General features: G+C 35.3%; 1 protein-coding gene across 4 annotated transcripts in view; it reads left to right on the forward strand.

Annotated features, from left to right (window-relative positions):
* Nucleotides 1-542: 542 nt before the first annotated feature.
* The window catches only part of mys (position-specific antigen beta subunit myospheroid), a 76,192-nt gene continuing 55,849 nt past the window's right edge, over nt 543-20,885 (forward strand). For all 4 annotated transcript variants that reach the window (XM_085957861.1, XM_085957863.1, XM_085957864.1 and 1 more), the window contains exon 1: nt 543-718. The gene's annotated coding sequence lies outside the window, so the exon portion shown is untranslated. The remainder of the gene's footprint in view (nt 719-20,885) is intronic.

The following is a 20,885-nucleotide window of genomic DNA, read 5'->3' on the forward strand; positions in this document are numbered from 1 at the left end:
CTGGAACCAAATAGTTAAATAAATAGGTAAATAAATTTAAAATCTCACAAACAAAGCCTACTGATTTATTTCGTTTTATATTATTATTTTGACGTATTACATTTAACTCATCTGACCAAAGAGATTGGACTCCTCTTCTCTCGTCTCTCTCTCTTCGTCTTCAATCTCTTTGCATCTGACCGAATTCAAACCGAAATCATTTGAATTTATAATATAGTGCCACGCCACTATGGTTTTGTAATACCGCGGTCTTCTGCATCGTCGGTAAGAGTAATGTTTTCATTAAAAAGCCAAATATTTAATACAAATCTGCCATTCATTTGATTTTAAACAAACATTCGAAAATTCGAAAGACATTATTATATTATCAATATAGTTTTTTTCACAACAGAAAAATAAATTTATAATAATTGCAGTGTTGCTATCATAATCATTATTTATTTTTGCTACTTTAGTATCATTTTCTTTCGCTAGGTGTGCCACTGTATCTTGTCAAATGTCAAAAATAACCTATTATGGAACGCCCATGCGAAGTTACTACTGAGTACTGACGTTAGTTCAGTTTAGTCAACTTCATTGTGGTCTGCCGTGAAAATACAACGTCGGGTATTGTGAAAAACTTCTGTGATAGTATGTTAGTTTTTTAGCCGAATGTGGATTAAGTTCATAATTTCCCATTCCGAATAGACCATCTCGAACGAGAAAGATTCACTTTAAGGTATGTTTACCCTCTGATTTAAGTTTTTATTGCATTATCTTACATGTTGGGAGTTGGTTAAGATTCACAGTTTATGTCCATATATAGAACGAGGGAGTAGCTATATTATTATGTGTGCATTATTCATAAATACCAGTTTTTGTATCATTAATTTTATTGTCTAAAGAAAATATTTGCTAAATCAAGAATATGACTCCTTTAGCATGAGAACAAAATAAAATCATTGTGATGTTTTATTATAACCTATACATTGTATATTATAATATACAACATAATATTAATTATAAATAAGTGAAAATTATGTAGGTATTAATATTTATTATGATATCATCAGCTCATGTCATCATTGATTATGTGATTATGATCCTATGATCAATAAACTGGGAAGGATGGGAAATCTTCCACTAAGCTTAGTACCTAAGTACACTGTTGACAATAGTTTAGTTTATTCAGCAGGGGTTTGCAAACTATGGCTCGCCAGCCACACAATACTCTTTGGTGCATAGGTACACATATTAGGTATCAGAAATATTGACAAATTGCACAACAATCACGCCCCATTCTCTTGTTTGCCTTATTATTTATTACCTGTACCTACTTAATATTATAGATATTTATAATGCAATTATTTTTTTATAATATGCTTACTTTATTAAGTAGCTGTAAGTATTTAAGAAATCTTCACTTGATAATAAATGAAGCACTATAACCTAACTTTCAATTAATTTTAAATTAAACCGTACATGTAAACATTACTTTATTCAATAAATTAATTCTATCGACTGAGGGTACTTGATGGAATTTGAATTTAAATCTAAATCTGAAGATGCCGAAAGGTGAAACTCGAGTCGCAAAAAATCAAATCAAACGAAATAGTACAAAACTTAAATCAATTAGAATGTATGGTACAAGTCGGTTTACAGGAAGCCAGGTGGAAACCGCGCTAATTTTCATAACCAATTTTGGCAAAATTCAAGAATGAAAACCTAACCTAACAAATATTCCAGTATATCGGCTATTTTCAAAATTTGTTTGCGTTGGCTTCCTGTAAACCGATAAGAAAAAATCTAAATCTAAATTTTTGTCATACCTACTCCTATTTTAGTCTCATCTGTCTCAAAGGTTTGCTAACCACTCTCTCTGACTGACTCTAGTGAGTAATTTTTAAGGCCACTGTACACCTACACTATATTTACATCATTAAGTAGGTAGGTGTAGTGCAGCACGTTGTTTATCAATGTGTATTTAGATTAGTGTGAACTTAACAGACTGAGCAAGTGGCTAATATCCATTTCTAGTAAAAACAAAAATATGTCTATAGAACCGCCACTCTGTGAAGGCCCATAACATGCTCCTTAAGAGAGAGGATCGAACATGGTGATGTAATCGCAATGTAATGTAGTGCTAGTGCTCGATATCTCATGGATTGGTATGATTTTATTAATACCTGATGATGCACAAATAACCATTTGTCGTTCAATGTACAAGACATGGAACACAGAATTAATGGGAACTGAAATACCCAACGGGTGTGGAGTAACAGGCAACCGATCTGTGGCACGGTAATTTTTATACTTCTACTTCGTCACCCAAAAAAAAATATCACCTGCACTAACTACCCTATAGATAAAATAAAACGAATAAGAATGTCCATAGGATTTTTATAATATACTTACCATAATTTATAAAAGCATTTACCATTCCCGGAACGATGGTGTATTGCATATATTGGCCATGTGCATATTAATGCTCAGCCTGGCAGAAGCACCTAGCGGAAAAATACATCTAAATATTTTTGAAAGTCCACAGATAAACTGACAATTTAAAAAATATTATTACTTAAATGTGAATTCGTTACATAAAGGATCTAATCTTATTATTTCATAATACTATTTTAAGGTTATGTTTATTGTTAAAATTTAGTTGATAAGTTTTCTCTTCTTATTGTGCCATCTTCTAGCGCAGATTGGCTACCATCAGGGCGATCTTAGCCTCATCATCTGCCACCCAGAACAGTGTAGCTGCTCATGTACCAATCATGAAGGTTCTTAAGGCACGAAATGCGGCGTCATCCTCTGTTATGTCTTTGTTGATCTTTCCTCGGATTTCAAGTTGGGGGATGCTTTACTTTCGTCCTCTCATAATGTGGCCGAGGTACTGTAGTTTTCTGGTTTTGATACTACGCAGAATTTCTCAGTCATTTCCCATTCGATTGAGAACTTATTACTTTTACTTACATATTTTGTCATCCGGTCAGTCCGAGGAATTTTGAGGATGCGTCTATATGGCCACCTCTCGAAGGCTTCAGTTCTCCGTGACATCTCTTAGTTTAGCGTCCGTACTTCCATACCATTGAAAAGAATAATTATTTATTAAAATAAATATTTTTGATTAAAATAAATAAGTAGTTTGTAGGTAGGTAATTTATGTTTTTAAAAATTGTCGTTTTCAATGTCACAATTTTGAGTTGTATCACAAGCTTCGTATTTTTCCGCTAGGTGTCTCGGTAGGCTTAGCTAAGCAAAGACATTCAATCAGGTATTGATAGCTAACCTAGGAAACTGACAGCCAATATACTTAAATATTGAAAACAAAGATTTATAAAGCAACGCTGCACATTATATAATAATAATATACATGTAGGCAGGCACCTTTTATTTTTTGAATATTCTATGAAAACATAGTTATAAAAAATTCGAATTAAGTAATAATTTCTGCTATCAATTTTTTTGTGGAAAAATATAATAAAATAACATGAAAGTTGAAAGGTGATTGAGATACTAGATTCACGAGGAAGTTGTAAATGTTTATTTTAACAATTTAACGTTTTTTGATCTTATTATATTTTTTAATTAAAACAATACGCCTGTTTGTATTTACCCACGAATTTTTAAGGCGATACCCTCCATCTACCATAGGCACCTAGCGGAAAAATTATGAAACAATTTGAGATTTGCAATTTGAGACATTTTTTTGATAATTTACAATTTAAACTGTATTTAATTCATAAATATGTACATATCTGAAAACATTAAAAAGAATAATATTTTTTATTTTAAGTCAATTACATGTTATTTTATGGTCATATTAATTTATTATTAAAATTTAGTTTATCTTGCCTATAACGTCCAAGTCTAAAGAGTCTCAAGTCTTATACAAACACAAATTATTGGGAAGACAAGAGATCTACTAGATTTCAGTGGTTTTGGTAATATGTTTGTTTTTCCAAATTAGTAACAGCTTTGACTTTCACATGGCACTTTTTGCCATTGCTCATTTCACATCCACCTTTGTCAAATTAATGTGCTTGACCCGAGATAAACATATCCAGTGACCATCTCTATATATCAAGCAGCAAACTGGGTTGAGACATAGTATTATTAGGTAAGATCTATGACCGTCTTGGATATGTTTATCTTTAAGTTTATCAGTTCACATTATTTTTCAATCCAGTGGTGCAAGATTACTTTCTATCTCTTCGCCCCTTCGAGTGATTTTGCAATGGGAAATCTGTCGTCCGAAAATCTCTAATCGGAGAACCTTTTACCATCAACGGTGACGTCGTTTGCCCAATTCCCAAGTACTCTCCTCATCATGTGCCATACTGATTAAAGATTCTTTAGTTTTCAATCATTTATTAATTAATGCAGGGTTTCCCAAACTTTTTCTGCAATGAAACACTTCGCAAACCCGGAAATTTTAACGGAACACTTATTTTATTTTGTAGGTTATTTATTAGCGCAGCTAACCGTTCTGCCAAGTTTGGCAACTGTCGTTAAACTGACAAGCAGTGTTGCCAAGTCAATATTTAAAATTTCAGTAGATTTTGACAAAAAATTCAGTAGATTTCATAATATATCAGTAGATTTTGGAAAATGTAGTATATTAGATATAATTTAAGACTAATAAGGATAAAAATAACTAATAATATTAATTTATTGTAAACAATGATGATATTAATGGGTAAAATGGCGCTCTTGGGTAGAGTTACAATGCTTTCTTCGTCAATTTAGAAGTGTAACACATTAAAAAAGATCGTGCGTAAATCGTTTCAAGTTTATTATTAAAATAATCATTAGTAAACTTACAATTATGGAGAAACACAAATATCAGTAGATTTCTTGAATTTCGAAAAAAAATCAAAAATTCAGTATATTGGCAAAAAATATCAGTAGATCTACTGAAATTTCAGTAGACATGGCAACACTGCTGACAAGACTTTTCACAAGTCAGCCGGTCAGTTAAAAACAATATAGCCCATCTTTTTCATGCGCACGGTGTGAGAAAAGATAGTCCTCCGTCTGTACCCTAGATCATGGCCCCCACATCCCGAAGCGGGCCTGCAGGCTAGAATCTTTGGCGGGCCCCCTACTTATCGCTAAGGTTAAAGGCAATGTGACGATCTACAGTTACATATTCCAAACGGTGTTCGAGGTAAAATTATTAATGGTATTTTTTAGCGATTTTTTGTATTTTTAATACACCCACTTTTATGTTGATATGCACAATTATGGACATGTCAAATATTGACAATAATCAAAAATTGTAATCATGGCAAAACCACATATTCTTAAATGTTAGTATGTTTGAAGTGAAACAGCGCCGCAGGCGACATTTTTTTACTATTAGTGCATGTTTGTGATGTGTGTTTATCTCACTTGGCTGGTCGATCTCTCACGCCGGATCCCCAGGCTAGAAGCCCCCCCCTTCTGGGAGCCATGACCTATCTAGATACTTGACGTCATCAACATCAGTAGAGATTGATCATCACTCGCCTTTTAATATGAAGTAGATTCTTTAATTATTTTAGTTTTACTTATTTTACTTTTACTTAGAAGATCTTATCAAATGGTCGCGGAACACCTATTCAGGTTCGGCAGAACACTGGTGTTCCGCGGAACATAGTTTGGGAAACCCTGAATTAATGCATAAAAGAGGAAAATTACAATTTACATTCTACAGCGAGGTATGCAAACCTTCACACACGGCGGGGGTTTTTAAAATTTAAAAACCCCCGTCGTTTATTATATTTATTAAAGGATGATTACTAGCCATTTGCCAAATCCATACTCTGATTCCAAGTATATTATTGAAAAAAAAACAGCAATGTTAATTTGATCAGCGACGTCTCTAGACAAAATGCCGCCCCGTTTTTTTGTATTTTTTATCACCTTTTATGACTCCAATATCTAAGAAATGTGTTGTGTACATACTAACAAAATATATCTGCACGTGTCATTTCTGGTCACCAAGGACGTCGAAGGAAGTAAACTAGACATCGCGAACACGACAACAGATTACAGTCCTGTTAAACCTGTTATGTTAATTAATACTTTTTGTTTTCGTTATTACTAAGTTTAGGGAGCTATTTCTATGTATACCAAATAATTCTCCTCGATTTACCGCCCTTCGAGTAACTCCCGCCCCCACGGGGCATCACTGAATTTGATTCAATTGCAGGATTGGAATTCGTGATACACAGACTTTGAGAAATTCATCCGGTCACTAAACCACTGCGGGTGCAATAAATAGTTTGTTTACCTTGTCATCTGGTCTTAATTAATTACATAATGTCCCTAATCATAAAGGTCAAAGTAAGTTATCACTTATCAATGAACTCTTTTGACATTTTAAGCTAAAAATAAGTAAGAGTTCAAGCCGAATATTTTCATTAGCAACAATTTGATTGTATTCATAATACTTAAGTAATTACATACTACTTACTATTTGTAATTATTATGTAATTACTAATTAGATACATGTTTGATATTTTCACTAATGTTTGTGATTGTAAACGTGGCTTAAAATTTACTTTTTCTCAGTATTTTATTTAGTTTCCTATTGAGATTAAAGGAGAAACAGGGTAGTTAAATAAAATACACGCAATTACAGTTCGATTTGTATATTCTGACTGGCAAGCCAGAATATAATATAGCCGTGTGTAGTATACAAGGACAGATGCGTTAGGCAGGGATGGAGATCAGTGTTGCCATCTTTTTCTATATTGATTATAGTATAAATGGGTAAAAAAATATAGTAATTCTGAAAAAACTATAGGTAGTATTTAACATTTTTCGCGGATTCAAAATTATAGTATTGTACTATAATTATAGTACGGTTGGCAACACTGATGGAGATAGAGATTTATGAGATATAGCGGAGGGAGTTTTAGTTTCCCGAATGGCCGTGACGTACTTTCATCCAGAATAATTAATTATCTTCTGCCGTGGTACCTTAAATGGTAATTTAACTTTTTATGGTCAATTTTAATTAAGAATTGTGTTGCAAAAGTACCTACCTATGAAATCTTATTTAGGTATGGTCCCAATATTGAAGCTCGATTTGATATGAATAAAAAGGATTTCAAGTTACTTATACACATTTCATTTATATTTTTTTATATAAATCGATGTTTTTTAAAATAAATATAAAAAATATTAAAACTATGAAATTAGTCAAAAAATTAAAAACTTAATAAACTAAATTTTAATAATAAACATAAGATAATAAGATGGGAGGGGGTCCTTTGACAAATTCACATTTTTTTACAATAGATACTTTCACATTTATTAATAACTAGCTGACCCGGCGAACTTCGTACCGCCTCAGAATCAATAATCTTGTGTTAACTTATTAGCTGAATTAAAATACTCAAAATGAATTTAGTTCAATAAATATGCAAAAATCAAATCAAAATGAAATAAATTACATAGTTTTGGTTGGGACAGATTTCGAAGCATGATAACTACCAAGTCAATCTTCAGTTGTAAATTGTGCAGTGGCAAGCCAAGCAAATCCAATAAGTTTAAAAATTCAGTTGGATAGTTGGTTGCTTCGTCTTCGTTTATTACACAGTCGATAGATTTGAAGGAATGCATTGGACCAACGATTTGATTTTGAATTGTGAAGTTTAAGTGATCCACATCTTTGTTCTTTGCCGCAAAAATTGCTCGTTCACTCAACCAATTGTGATTTTTGTGGTTAGCAATGACGTTCGGGAACACTTTGTTGATGGGGTCGTCCTTCGCTGAGACGAAATTTCAAAAATTCAGCGGAAAGGAAATCAATCCGTTCGATTCGTCGACAGGAATACGGCAGTTACCGATAGTCAGCAATTGCGTGGAGAAATTTTCGGCAGATGGATCGTTTAGCAATGCAACGCGCATGTTCGTCGTCAGCTGAAGTTTCTTCACATAGCGCCGCGCCGTCTATGATTTGAGGCAAGCGTTCATTTCATCGGCAGCGGTCGATCTTGGAATGACTGGTAGTGTTTGGCGGAAATTGCCAGATAGTAGAATCATTGCGCCACCAAAACATCTTGAGTAATTGCGCAGATCTTTTATAGTTCGATTGAGTGCTGCCGATGCGCATTTGTGCGCCATTTTGCATTCATCCCAGGTGATGATTTTACTTGCTACCAAAACTTTGGCCATTGCTTAGTGTTTCGGAATACTGCTTGTCGGTGTTTCAGTCGTTTGAAGGTTTAATGGCAATTTCAACGCTGAATGAGCCGTTCGGCATCCTTTTAACAACGTGGCCGCTATCCCAGAAGAAGCAACTGCTACAGAAATATGGGATCTTGCACAGACAGTGGCCAAAATCAATGACATGAGAAATGTCTTCCCAGTTCCACCAGGCGTATCGAGGAAAAATAAACCACCATTTCCATCATCAATTGCCTTCATTAACGTATCGTACACTTCCTTCTGTTGGGGGTTCAACATTGGTACATTCGATCGAACCGATAGGTTCAATGCATCTCGATCATATTCACGTTCACGTTCCAATTCTCGATTAAAAGCGTCATTCATTCCACGATGTGGCGTTGACATTCCTAACTTGACTAATAAACTGCCGCACATGAGATAACACATGTCTTTGATCAAAAGCAAAGCCTGGTTATGTATCTCCTCATTCACTTCGAGATAGGGATTCTCTGAACTGACACGAATTCGATGTAAAATGTCTTCTGACATGTCATCCTTGTACTTGTTCCACAGTTCAGGTGGATTTGATGGGAAGCATGTCGAAATAATGATAGCAAATAATGTGCGTATCTGACTTGAAGATGCAGAAACAATTGCTACAGCGATTTTCATGTCCCAATGAATATCGTTTTCAAGCAAATTGAGCTGTTGACATGCAGCACGAAATGTTGGACACACTACACCATTGACAGTTCGAAGTGATTCAAATTATGTCGGCAGACGAACATTTACCATCAACAACCGCAAGTAGAAGCATTCGTCATTCTTCGGATGAACTGTGTAAATGCGACCAAGAGCATCATTAGAATGCACACCCGGATGATCAGGAACCGCATCGACTTGCTTCCGACGCTGAAATTTCTTCGATGAAGCGTTCCAAGTGTAATAACGTGGCATCTCAGAGTAGAGCAACGTTCGTGCAAACGGATTGCTTTGACAAATTGAAAAGAAACTGGTCAATGTTGTCGCTGGAGGTGTTACAGCACGTTGAGCAACATTCGATGCATTAAAATAAACTCGTTGACCATTCTTCAGATGCACCGCCAAATGTACAGCAGTGGGATGGGTTCATGAATGGGGAATGAGAAAATACGCCAAATTGCTTCATTGCAGCTCACATATTGACAAACTTGATAGTGCGTGATTTCATCGTTGGTATTGGGAGTTTGAACGCCAAAAACCACAATATCGCTGCCTTTGGTGACATGTTTGCAGATGTATTTGATGTACTTTACTGAATTTCAATACTCATGTTTGTATCACAGATGGCGGTGTATACGGATTTTTTTTTTTTGATTTTCTTACTTTTCCAATACGCGAGGAAGCTTCTCGAGGCCGAGACGAACACCGAAATCAGTCAATCAGTTCTATATCATCAATAGACATCATCAAAAAAGCCGTTTCATACGAAATGTATAAGAAAATGAATGTTCTTCATAATTTCTTTTTCTGTGAATTTTTCTGATGTTTTAATAGTTATTCTGCTATTCAGGGCGGAGACAAATCCAACAAATTAAAGATCATAAAAATAGGTCCAGCCGTTTTTGAGTTATAAAATAAATGGTGTAATTAACCCGACTTTGTTTTATATAGATAGATAGATTAGATCTTCTGGCTCGCGGCATTGTCAATAACACTGGAAAATTAATCACACAATTCAAAATTACATAATGAAGCAATTATCGATACGCGCACATTCACAAATTTGATAACCTCACAAAGTGAACATTTTAGAAGGCAACTTATCGTTTGAAAATCACGATCAAAATCGCTATTTGTCTACAACAAAGTCTTTCGGTATTATCTGAGGCTGAACTGAATCAACTGTCAAAAACGCCATGTTCATACTTTCTTTTGTTTGTTTGTTTATTGTTTCTGTCATGTATCAGAGATGGCGTTGTATACGGATTATTTTTTTTTGTGATTTTCTTTTGTTTTCGTATGCGCGAGCTCCATCTTTTAAATTCATCGATATCAGTCAAAAGCCGTTCGATACAAAATGTATGATAAAATGAATTTTCTTCATAATTTATTTTTTCCGTGATTTATCCAATGTTTAAATAGTTATTCTGCTATTCGGGACGGAGACAAATCCAACAAATCAAAGATCATAAAAATCGGTCCAGCCGTTCTTGAGTTATAAATGGTGTAACTAACCCGACTTTGTTTTATATATATACTAGCTGACCCGGCGAACTTCGTACCGCCTCAGAATCAATAATCTTGTGTTAACTTATTAGCTGAATTAAATTCATTTTTTTATTAAGTTAAAATGAATATTCAAAATGAATTAAGTTCAATAAATGTGCAAAAATCAAATCAAAATGAAATGGATTACATAGTTTTGGTTGGTTCAGATTTCGAAGCATGATGACTACCGAGCCAACCTTTAGTTGTAAATTGTGCGGTGGCAAGCCAGGAAGATCCAATGAGTTTAAAAATTCAGTTGGCTAGTTGGTTGCTTCGTCTTCGTTTGTTAGTGCAAGAACGTAGTGGTCGCGCGGGGGTGGCGCGCCGGCATCTTGCGAAACTCAAACGTATAACCGTGTGTAAAATGTTCGTAGACAGTGTCTTTTTTCGGGCATAATACACATGGCTATACGTTTGAGTTTCGCAAGACGCCGCCGCACCGCGCCCGCCAAATTACTACGGCCGAGCACTTACACAGTCGATAGATTTGAAGGAATGCAGTAGACCAACGATTTGATTTTGAATTGTGAAGTTTAAGTGATCCACAGCTTTGTTCTTTGCCGCAAGAATTGCTCGTTCACTCAACCAATTGTTGACACAAAATTGCAAAAATTCAGCGGAAACGAAATCAATCCGTTCGATTCGTCGACGGAAACACGGCCGTTACCGATAGTCAGAAATTGCTTAGAGAAATCTTCGGCAGATGGATCGTTTAGCAATGTAATTCGCATGTTTGTCGTCAGCTGAAGGTTCTTCACATAGCGCCACAGAGTCAATGATTTGAGGCAAGCATTTATTTCATCGGCAGTGGTCGATCTTGGAATGACTGGTAGTGTTTGGCGGAAATCGCCAGATAGTAGAATCATTGCGCCTCCAAAACATCTCTCACAATGCGCGTTTGTGCGCCATTCTACATTCATCCCAGGTGATGATTTTACTTGCTACCAAAACTTTGGCTATTGCCGAATGTTTCGCAATATTGCATATCGGTTTTTCAGTCGTTTGAAGGTTTAACGGCAATTTCAACGCTGAATGAGCCGTTCGGCATCCTTTTAACAACGTGGCCGCTATCCGGAAGAAGCAACTGCTACAGCAATTTCGGATCTCGCACGAACAGTGGCCAAAATCAATGACATGAGGAATGTCTTCCCAGTTCCACTGGGCGCATCGAGGTAAAATAAGCCACCATTTCCATCATCAATTGCCTTCATTAACGTATCGTGCACTACCTTCTGTCGGGGGTTCAACATTGGTACATTCGTTCGAACTAATTAGTTCAATGCATCTCGATCATTTTCACGTTCACGTTCCAATTCTAGATTGAAAGCGTAATTCACTCCACGATGTGGCATTGGCATTCCTAACTTGACTAACAAACTGCCGCACATGAGGTAACACATGTCTTCGATCAAAAGGAAATCCTGGTTATGTATCTCCTTAATCACCTCGAGATCAGGATTCCCTGAAATGACACGAATTCGATATAAAATGTCTTCTGACATGTCATCCTTGTAGTTGTTGTACAGTTCAGGTGTATACGATGGGAAGCATGTCGAAATAATGATAGCAAATAATGTGCGTATCTGACTTGGAGATGCAGAAACAAATGCTTTAGCGATTGTCATGTCCCAATGAGTATCATTTTCAAGCAAATTGAGCTTTTGACATGCAGCACAAAATGTTGGGCACACTACACCATTGACAGTTTGAAGTGATTCAAATGATGTCGGCCCACGAACATTTACCAGCAACAACCGCAAGTAGAATCATTCGCTATTCTTCGGATGAACTGTGTAAATGCGACCGAGAGCATCAGTAGAATGCACATCCGGATAATCAGGAACCGCATCGCCTTGCTTCCGACGTTGAAATTTCTTCGATGAAGCGTTCCAAGTGTAATAACGTGGAATCTCAGAGTAGAACAACGTTTGTGCAAACGGATCGCTTTGGCAAATCGAAAAGAAACTGGTCAATGTTGGCGCTGGAGATATTTCAGCACGTTGAACAACATTCAATGCGTTGAAATAAACTTGTTGATCATTCTCCAGATGCACCGCCAAATGTACAGCAGTGGGATGACGTTCATGAATGAGGAATGAGAGAATACGCCAAATTTCTTCATTGCAGCTCACATATCGACCAACTTGATAGTGCGTGATTTTATCGTTGGTATTGGGAGTTTGAACGCCAAAAACTACAATATCGCTGCCTTTGGTGACATATTTGCAGATGTATTTGATGGACTTCACTGAATTGCAAAACTCCACGTTGCAATGCGCCTTGAATGTTTTGGAAAAAAGTGGCGAATACGGAACAATCCAAGTGTTGTCGACCACGATATCGTTTCACTTAATTTTCGTTGTGATAGTTCTACCGTTATCATTGGGTGATCGACGCCGATACAGTGGATAACCATCATTGGCAGTGATATTCTACGCCGTTAAACTTCATGGATAACGCTTGGAACACTTGCCGTCGACCATGCATGGTGATTTGGGGTTGATGGCGCCACACTGTGCATGAATCATGTAAGTAATTACAACATCATGCAGGTCTGGATCGGTTTCGGGATCAGGAATCTCGGCACATATGATGTCATCTTTTTGGTCTGGTTGAATTCTTTCGACTAACCAAATAAGAATGTGTGCATGCGGCAAGCTTCGTTTTTGTCATTCAATCGAATACATCCAGCATCGAGTTTCCCAAAGACGCGATGCTTAACAATGTAGTTCATCAGCGACAGGATTTTTTGTTTGAAGACACGTGCGGTGTTGTCGTGCCGATCACTTGATGTTTGTCCGGGGAGTAGCAGTTGAACAATTTCTATTCATTTCGGATTTTATGTAAAGGTGATGAATAGATCTGGACGACCGTAATGACGAACATATGTCATTGCATCTTGTGCATATTCATGCATATGACGTGGGCTGCCAATGTACATCGCCGATAGAATAGTCAATCGACCAACATTAGCTGCATCTCCTACGGTGCTGATTGCATCGCGTAAATGAATATACTCCTACGATCGCAGTTTGGCTTGGTTCAACCAAATGAAAGTGAGGCGCTCCGTCTCGATTTTAAGCAATCGACGAAATCGCAGCAAATAGTTGTCAGCATTTTGACGAATCATCAAATGAGAAACACTGGAAAATTAATCACATAATTCTAAATTACATAATTCAAAATTACATAATGAAGCAGTTATCGGTGCACACACAATCACAAATTTGATAACCTCACAAATTGAACATCTTCGAAGGTAACTTACCGTTTGAAAATCACGATCGAAATAGCTATTTGCGCACCTAGCTGGTAATCGGCTCGATTATTCACGTAGATCGATTGTCGAATGAAGTTCGAATGATGATTTTTGAAATTAGTAGGTAAATAATGAGCAATACCAGCAATGAGATCATGTTATTTTATCCTTGGCTTTATTTTTGGACGCTGTCGAAGAAGTAAAAAAGATTCAGGCAGGACAACTTCCTCCAAAATTCACCGGAGTATACAACAAAGTCTTTCGGGATTATCTGAGGCTGAACTGAATCAACTGTCAAAGGATAGATAATGCACACAACGCCTTTCATTTGTTTGTTTGTTTCTTGTTTATTCTTTCTGTCATGTTGTATATGGATTTAAATTTTTTGTGATTTTCTTTTATTTTCGATTGCGCGTTCATTTTTCAAAATGTCAAAATGTATGAAAAAATTAATTTTCTTCATAATTTTTTTTCCCGTGAAATTTTCCGATGTTTTAATAGTTATTCTGCTATTCGGGGCTACAAATCCATCAATGCAAAGATCGTAAAAATCGGTCCAGCCGTTCTCGAGTTATAAATGGTGTAACTAACCCGACTTTCTTTTATATATATAGATATAGATTATAATACAGTTGAAATTGTAAATTATCTAAAAAATGTCTCAAATTGCAAGCTTCGTATTTTTCCGCTAGGTGCTGATGCATGTAGGTAAAGACATCGCCTTAAACACAGCATTGGATTGGAAATAAACAAGATGGCGGCTAGTTTTGATATTTTGATTTGGTTATTTATCTACTTACGTTACATATTGCTAATTGCAATTTTTATTGTGAATATTATAGTAATACGAGGGTGGGTCAATAATTCCTTAGAAAAAAGCATTAAAACAGTTTTTATTTTTGTATTTTTTTTTTTATTTCTCAACATAATCTCCTTGGAGCTCAATACACTTGGTTAGACGTTTCTCAATTTTTTTTAAACCGTCAGAAAAATAAGTTTTCGGAAGGTCCTCAAAATAAGCATTTGTCCGATCGATGACTTCTTCATTTGAAAAAAAACGTTGTCCACTTAGCCATTTTTTTAAGTTTGGGAAAAGGAAAAAGTCACTGGGGGCTAAATCTGGCGAATACGGTGGGTGGTCGACCAATTCGAACTTCAATTCTTCAATTTTAGCCATTGATCGTAAACATGTGTGAACACGGGCATTGTCCTGATGAAAGAGGATTTTTTTCCTGTTTAAATGAGGCCGTTTTTCTTCAATTTTGTTTTTTAGCTGGTCCAATAAAGATGCATAATAATCCCTTGTTATTGTTTTTCCTTTTTCCAAATAGTCAACGAAAATAATTTCACGTGCATCCCAAAATACAGTAGCCATAACCTTACCAGCTGATTTTACGGTTTTCGCCTTCTTTGGACATGGTTCGCCTTTCGCAATCCACTGCTTTGACTGTTCTTTCGTCTCGGGAGTATAGTGGTGTATCCATGTTTCATCTACAGTCACAAAGCGACGAAAAAATTCATCCGGATTGCGTTGCATGAGCGACAACAGGGCTTTAGAGGCCACCACCCTATTGCGTTTATTGTCGACTGTGAGCAAACGCGGCACCCATCTTGCAGAAATATTTTTCATGCCCAATTTGTCATGTAAAATAGAAATGACGCTACCTTTTGAGATCCCTGTAACCTCAATTATCTCACTCAATTTTAATCTTCGGTCACTTAACACCATATCGTGGATTTTATTGATCATTTCTGGGTGTAGTCACCTCTACAGGACGTCCTGAGCGTGGTTCATCCTTTTTTGATGTACGACCACGTTTAAATTCATTTAACCAGTTATAAATAGTTGCAAGTGAAGGAGCAGATATGCCGTGAACTAAATCCAACTCATTTTTTATTTCCTTTGCTGTTAACCCTTTTATATTAAAATGTTTAATAACAGCTCTAAACTCAATTTTCTCCATTTTCCATTTTTCCATTTTCCACAAGCAAATTTTTTTTTAAATGTACGAGAAACACACAACAACCCGACCAATCTGATAGAAACTTCGCAGCATACTGAATCGGTAGTGCCGCTGCATGAAAACAAACCGCTTACAGTACTAGTCGCGCCACCTGTCGGCTTTTCTAAGGACTTATTGACCCACCCTCGTAGGTTCGTTGTATGGTTTTTGTATTTATTACACGAGACCACAAAAGTGTGAAGCTTGCTACAAAATCTGCGCTGTTTTTGTTTTAATTTGCTCACTCTTGACTCTTGCCTATTGGCTCTAACAATACCCTGTCGATCTTGGCCGGTGGTTTTTGAGAAATGGAACTCATCCTATTGGGTCCATGCTCTGGATCCAAACACACGTGTGGATTTGACAGGTATTGCAAAAAAGCCTTTATTCGACATCTATCTCATATAATTAGGTTCTATCTGGGTAAGACATGGGGGAGGTTAGTATTTTCTTCCACAATTATGGATAATTATTATTTTAATTTCGACTGTAATAGTTACGTTTTTCGAATAAACCAGTTTATCTATCGGGTGCGCATATTGTCTTCTCGCTGTCTGTCGTAATCTGTTGATATTATGCTGTTTATGGCGCTTTTGTATCAACATGGTCATGTTTACTCCCACTCATCCGACATACCTGCTGGCAATCAAAAATATTTCTCCGTGCTTATGGATTTGTATAATCATCATCATTCTGTCTCTCTTTGGTGTGGGTGTTTTTTATATAGAGACAGTCTGATATATTTTTCTGGTCCATTGCCTTCCATATTTTATAGATGCATTTTAACTATGCATATTTTTTTATTGTGACCCTTGACTTGATAGGTAGGTAATTGAGTTTTCACCTACTTTATTTTATTGATTTGTTATATAAGTTAGAGTTAATAGTATTCGTGGTCAGTGTTATTTGCGTTTTGGCGAGTGTATACAGTGCCTGAAGATGCCTAAAGGCGAAACCCGGGGCGCAAAAAACGACTCAAACGGAATAGTACAAAACTTAAATCCATTAGAAAAATGTATAAAATTACCATTTTTTATAAAATTTATTTGTTATTTAAAAGTTATTTTTATTGCGTATAATTTAGTGACTGTCCCGCTCGCACACCCCTTGCTACGTATTATTGCATATTATTGTCTTGCCGTGTCCGGAAATTTGTACGTATGCAGTTCGCCGTATCACACTTCACCGTGAAATATTGTATCGGAAATATATGGTCGTATATTAAAGATTACCCAACTTCTTTGGGTCGTATAGTACTGAGATAAAATTCATGTCTAAATAAAACACGGTTCTTGTCGGTTTACATTTTACAGGAAGCCAGCGTCAAACAAATTTTAAAAAATAGCCGATATACTGGATTATTTGTTAGGTTAGGTTTTCATTCTTGAATTTTTTGTTGCACAAATTGCTCACGGCGAACTCTGCTACGGTGAAATGTAATACGTAAAATTTACATGTAACCAAGTAAGACATGTGAACTGTGCTAACAATAATTATTGTAGATAACCGTCTTGTTTATGGAATTGCTGCGAGTGATATCCGTGTTATTTTGTTCCCTAATAATGTAACAGAATTTGATGCCAATATATTATACCATTTGGTCTAATTAATTATTATGTATATCTTCGAGTGGTCGTTTGTTTTCGTTGTCTAGACTGAAATAAAACAATTTCAGTGAAACATCCTTTATAACTTTATAATAAATTTGTAGGTGCCTATTGGATCTAGTGAGATTTGCTGTTGGCTCAGACTGGCGGCTTATTATTTCGTGTTTACTCTGTGATAAGAGAGTGAACGGCTGGCCTGGGCGCCGCGAAGGCGTTCACATCCTCCCACGCCCGTTTTTGAATAAGAGTGCATCACAGGCAACTCACCTGCACCTGGATGTCTAAGCTAAATCTGTACCTTCAAAATGTACCCAAGTACGTTGGTAATTTTAACGTTCTCTTCCGACGTTCTTAAAATTCAATTCCGCGCTGTTTCCGTCACGAGTGGACAACTGGGTTAATCGATAAACGGCACATTTCCTGTCGATGCAGAAAAAAGGAGACCACACATCTCATTCAGTGGCTATTTTATTTGACGCAGATGACGCAATCGATTCGTGTGAAGATTTCAAAGGGGGGCCTCCAAACTGGTGAAACCAGTCATGTAATAATTATTATATTATACCGAAATCTTAAAAGGCTTCGTCTAACTCATAAACTGGGTATAAAATATTGCCCAAAACATAAAAAAATCCATGTAATTAGCAACCAAATTATGGGGCCTATAATAATCATTAATTAATGGAATTTGCTTCATAGATTTTGATAGGCGATTTTGAACACCACACAGATGGGTTTCTTCGACATCTTTGGTATATTCTCGTTCTATAATAATATACCAATTTGAATGAAAAACTAATCTTAAATTTTTACCTAAGTATATTTTTTTGGATAGGTACTTAAGGGGGGACATGCTCGTCGAAGGTCAAAATTGAGTTTTTATTGTATTTTCAAACCATGATCCTGGACATTCCTTGAACGTTGTAGATAATCTATTTATATAATTTTGAAGCCTTATTATCCTTTATAGTTATTTTAAACATTTGATGACTGCATGAAGTATTTTTGTTACATAAAATAGTATTCTTTTAAACCTCTCGCTCTAATGTTTTAGAATATAGTCATATTTCGGTACATAACTGTGCAGTGGTGTTAAGATTTTTTACATTTATTAATTTTTAAACGCATTTATAAAACCATTAGTATAATTTATTATGAGATAATTTTTGTAAAATATTCACGATAAAAAATTATTTTGATAATCTCTGTGATCCCAAATTTGACAAGAATTAGGCATTTTATTATTCAAAAAATCGGCAAGATTAACACATTTGATGATAATTCTAAAGATATTTATTATAAGCTATGTCTTTGACCATTCAAGTGTGATAAAAATCTTATGAATAATGATTGCTTTATAATAATTATTGACCTAAGAATAAGGTAGTGTTTTTTTGAAATACGCCATTTCTTTTGTCATTCCCTAGTGGTTAAGCTACAACATACGGCCGTAGCCATAAAATGACAAACTATAATTGAAGTAGGGAGTAAAATTATGTTAACGCGCGTGTTTGAACATGTACCTAACCGAATTTTTTTTAATTTTTTTTTAAACGGTACATGTTCAAACACGCGCGTCAATATCATTTTACTCCCTACTTCAATTATAGTTTGTCAATTTATGGCTACGGCCGTATGTTGTAGCTTAACCACTGGGGAATGACAAAAGAAATGGCGTATTTGAAAAAAACACTACCTTATTCTTAGGTCAATAATTATTATAAAGCAATCATTATTCATAAGATGTTTATCACACTTGAATGGTCAAAGACATAGCTTATAATAAATATCTTTAGAATTATCATCAAATGTGTTAATCTTGCCGATTTTTTGAATAATAAAATGCCTAATTCTTGTCAAATTTGGGATCACAGAGATTATCAATATAATTTTTTATCGTGAATATTTTACAAAAATTATCTCGTAATAAATTATGCTAATGGTTTTATAAATGCGTTTAAAAATTAATAAATGTAAAAAATCTTAACACCACTGCACAGTTATGTACCAAAATATGACTATATTCTAAAACATTAGAGCGAGAGGTTTAAAAGAATACTATTTTATGTAACAAAAATACTTCTTGCAGTCATCAAATGTTTAAAATAACTATAAAGGATAATAAGGCTTCAAAATTATATAAATAGATCATCTACAACGTTTAAGGAGTGTCCAGGATCATGGTTTGAAAATACAATAAAAACTCAATTTTGACCTTCGACGAGCATGTCCCCCCTTAAATTATTATTGATCTGTCTATATTAGTATTGAACGCAGAGTTTGAAAGCATTAACTGAAAAGGACTCACGTGAGAAATGAACAAATACTTTTTTTATCCAGTAGGAATAGGGATTCCAATCCCGGGATCCCGAGCTATTTTTCGATACCTATGAATCCCGGGATTGATAAACATAATCCCGAAACTTTCGGGATTGATTTTTTATCAATTATTATGGAAAATAAAATGAAAACGAAAATATAACAGAAAAAATACTTTTAATAACAAATAACTACGTTAGAAATAATCTGAGTTTGAATGAAGTTTGATTTATACTCATATGTAAGTTGCCGATTCATTTTATTTTTTCACATAAATTAATAAAAATGAGAAAGATTGGAAAAAACAATGCTTACCACTACAAAGTAATTCCACCATGATCTCATACGTTTTACGGCAGTTTCATATTTGGCTGACTAATTAGATTTATGAAGCGGAAAGGCCATAAGTACACCATGATTTGCTTTACTATTGTAAATCTCGCTAACCCATTCATTAAGTCTTTACTATCAGAAACAGCAGTCTCATGTTAAATTCACATTATTATTTTATATTACAATATTATTTACTCCATTAAACTTATGTATTTCCAAGATTGAACGTATACAATATTAACAATAAATGTCTTAAAATAGTATAAATTATACTAGATTTATTTTTGACCGATTTTATTAATGTTATTTGTAAATATAAAAAATTTATATTAACAATGGAAAAAAAATGCCAATCCCGGGATTGTCAAATTGTAATCCCGAAATCTCAGGATCAGAATTTTGGCTCGGGATTGGATTCCCTAAGTAGGAGTAGTGCGTAGAGTAGAGCCATTCGATGGAAGAATAATAAACGGAAACATCTGGCGCCTGGCAGTCAATGCATCGCTGGAAGACCACAAAGTTAATCTTCTGTTTTATATTGCACACACTGTACTTTTAGAACAAAATTATGAAAGTGACTGATGGAAATATTTTACCGATCAATTCAGCCGCTTAAAAATATTATTAAGTGTATTTATAGATTCTTATTTATGTTGTTAAGTCTATATTTTCAGACACGGTGTAGTTGTACTTGTAGGGCGTCTAGGAAACTATAGTCAATTTTTTTTATAGCAAAACGAACGGTCTATCCCTCTTTCATGATGATGAGAGTATCTTTAAATAATAAAATACTACACGTGCTATGTCGAAAAATCCGTGGAGTGGGTGGGCAGGTACTATTAGTATAGATCTTGGGTTGGGATGATGTATGATGCTTGATAGCATCAATAGTTTTTTTTTTTTTTTTTTAAATTTTATCACGTTACGGGTAAACTACACGAGCAACTTATGGCGCAGACACGGCGTTGC

This window comes from Rhyacophila brunnea, unplaced genomic scaffold (assembly GCF_057557595.1).
Source record: "Rhyacophila brunnea isolate RB1 unplaced genomic scaffold, BYU_Rbru_1.0 scaffold_7, whole genome shotgun sequence".
Classification (NCBI taxonomy): domain Eukaryota; kingdom Metazoa; phylum Arthropoda; class Insecta; order Trichoptera; family Rhyacophilidae; genus Rhyacophila; species Rhyacophila brunnea.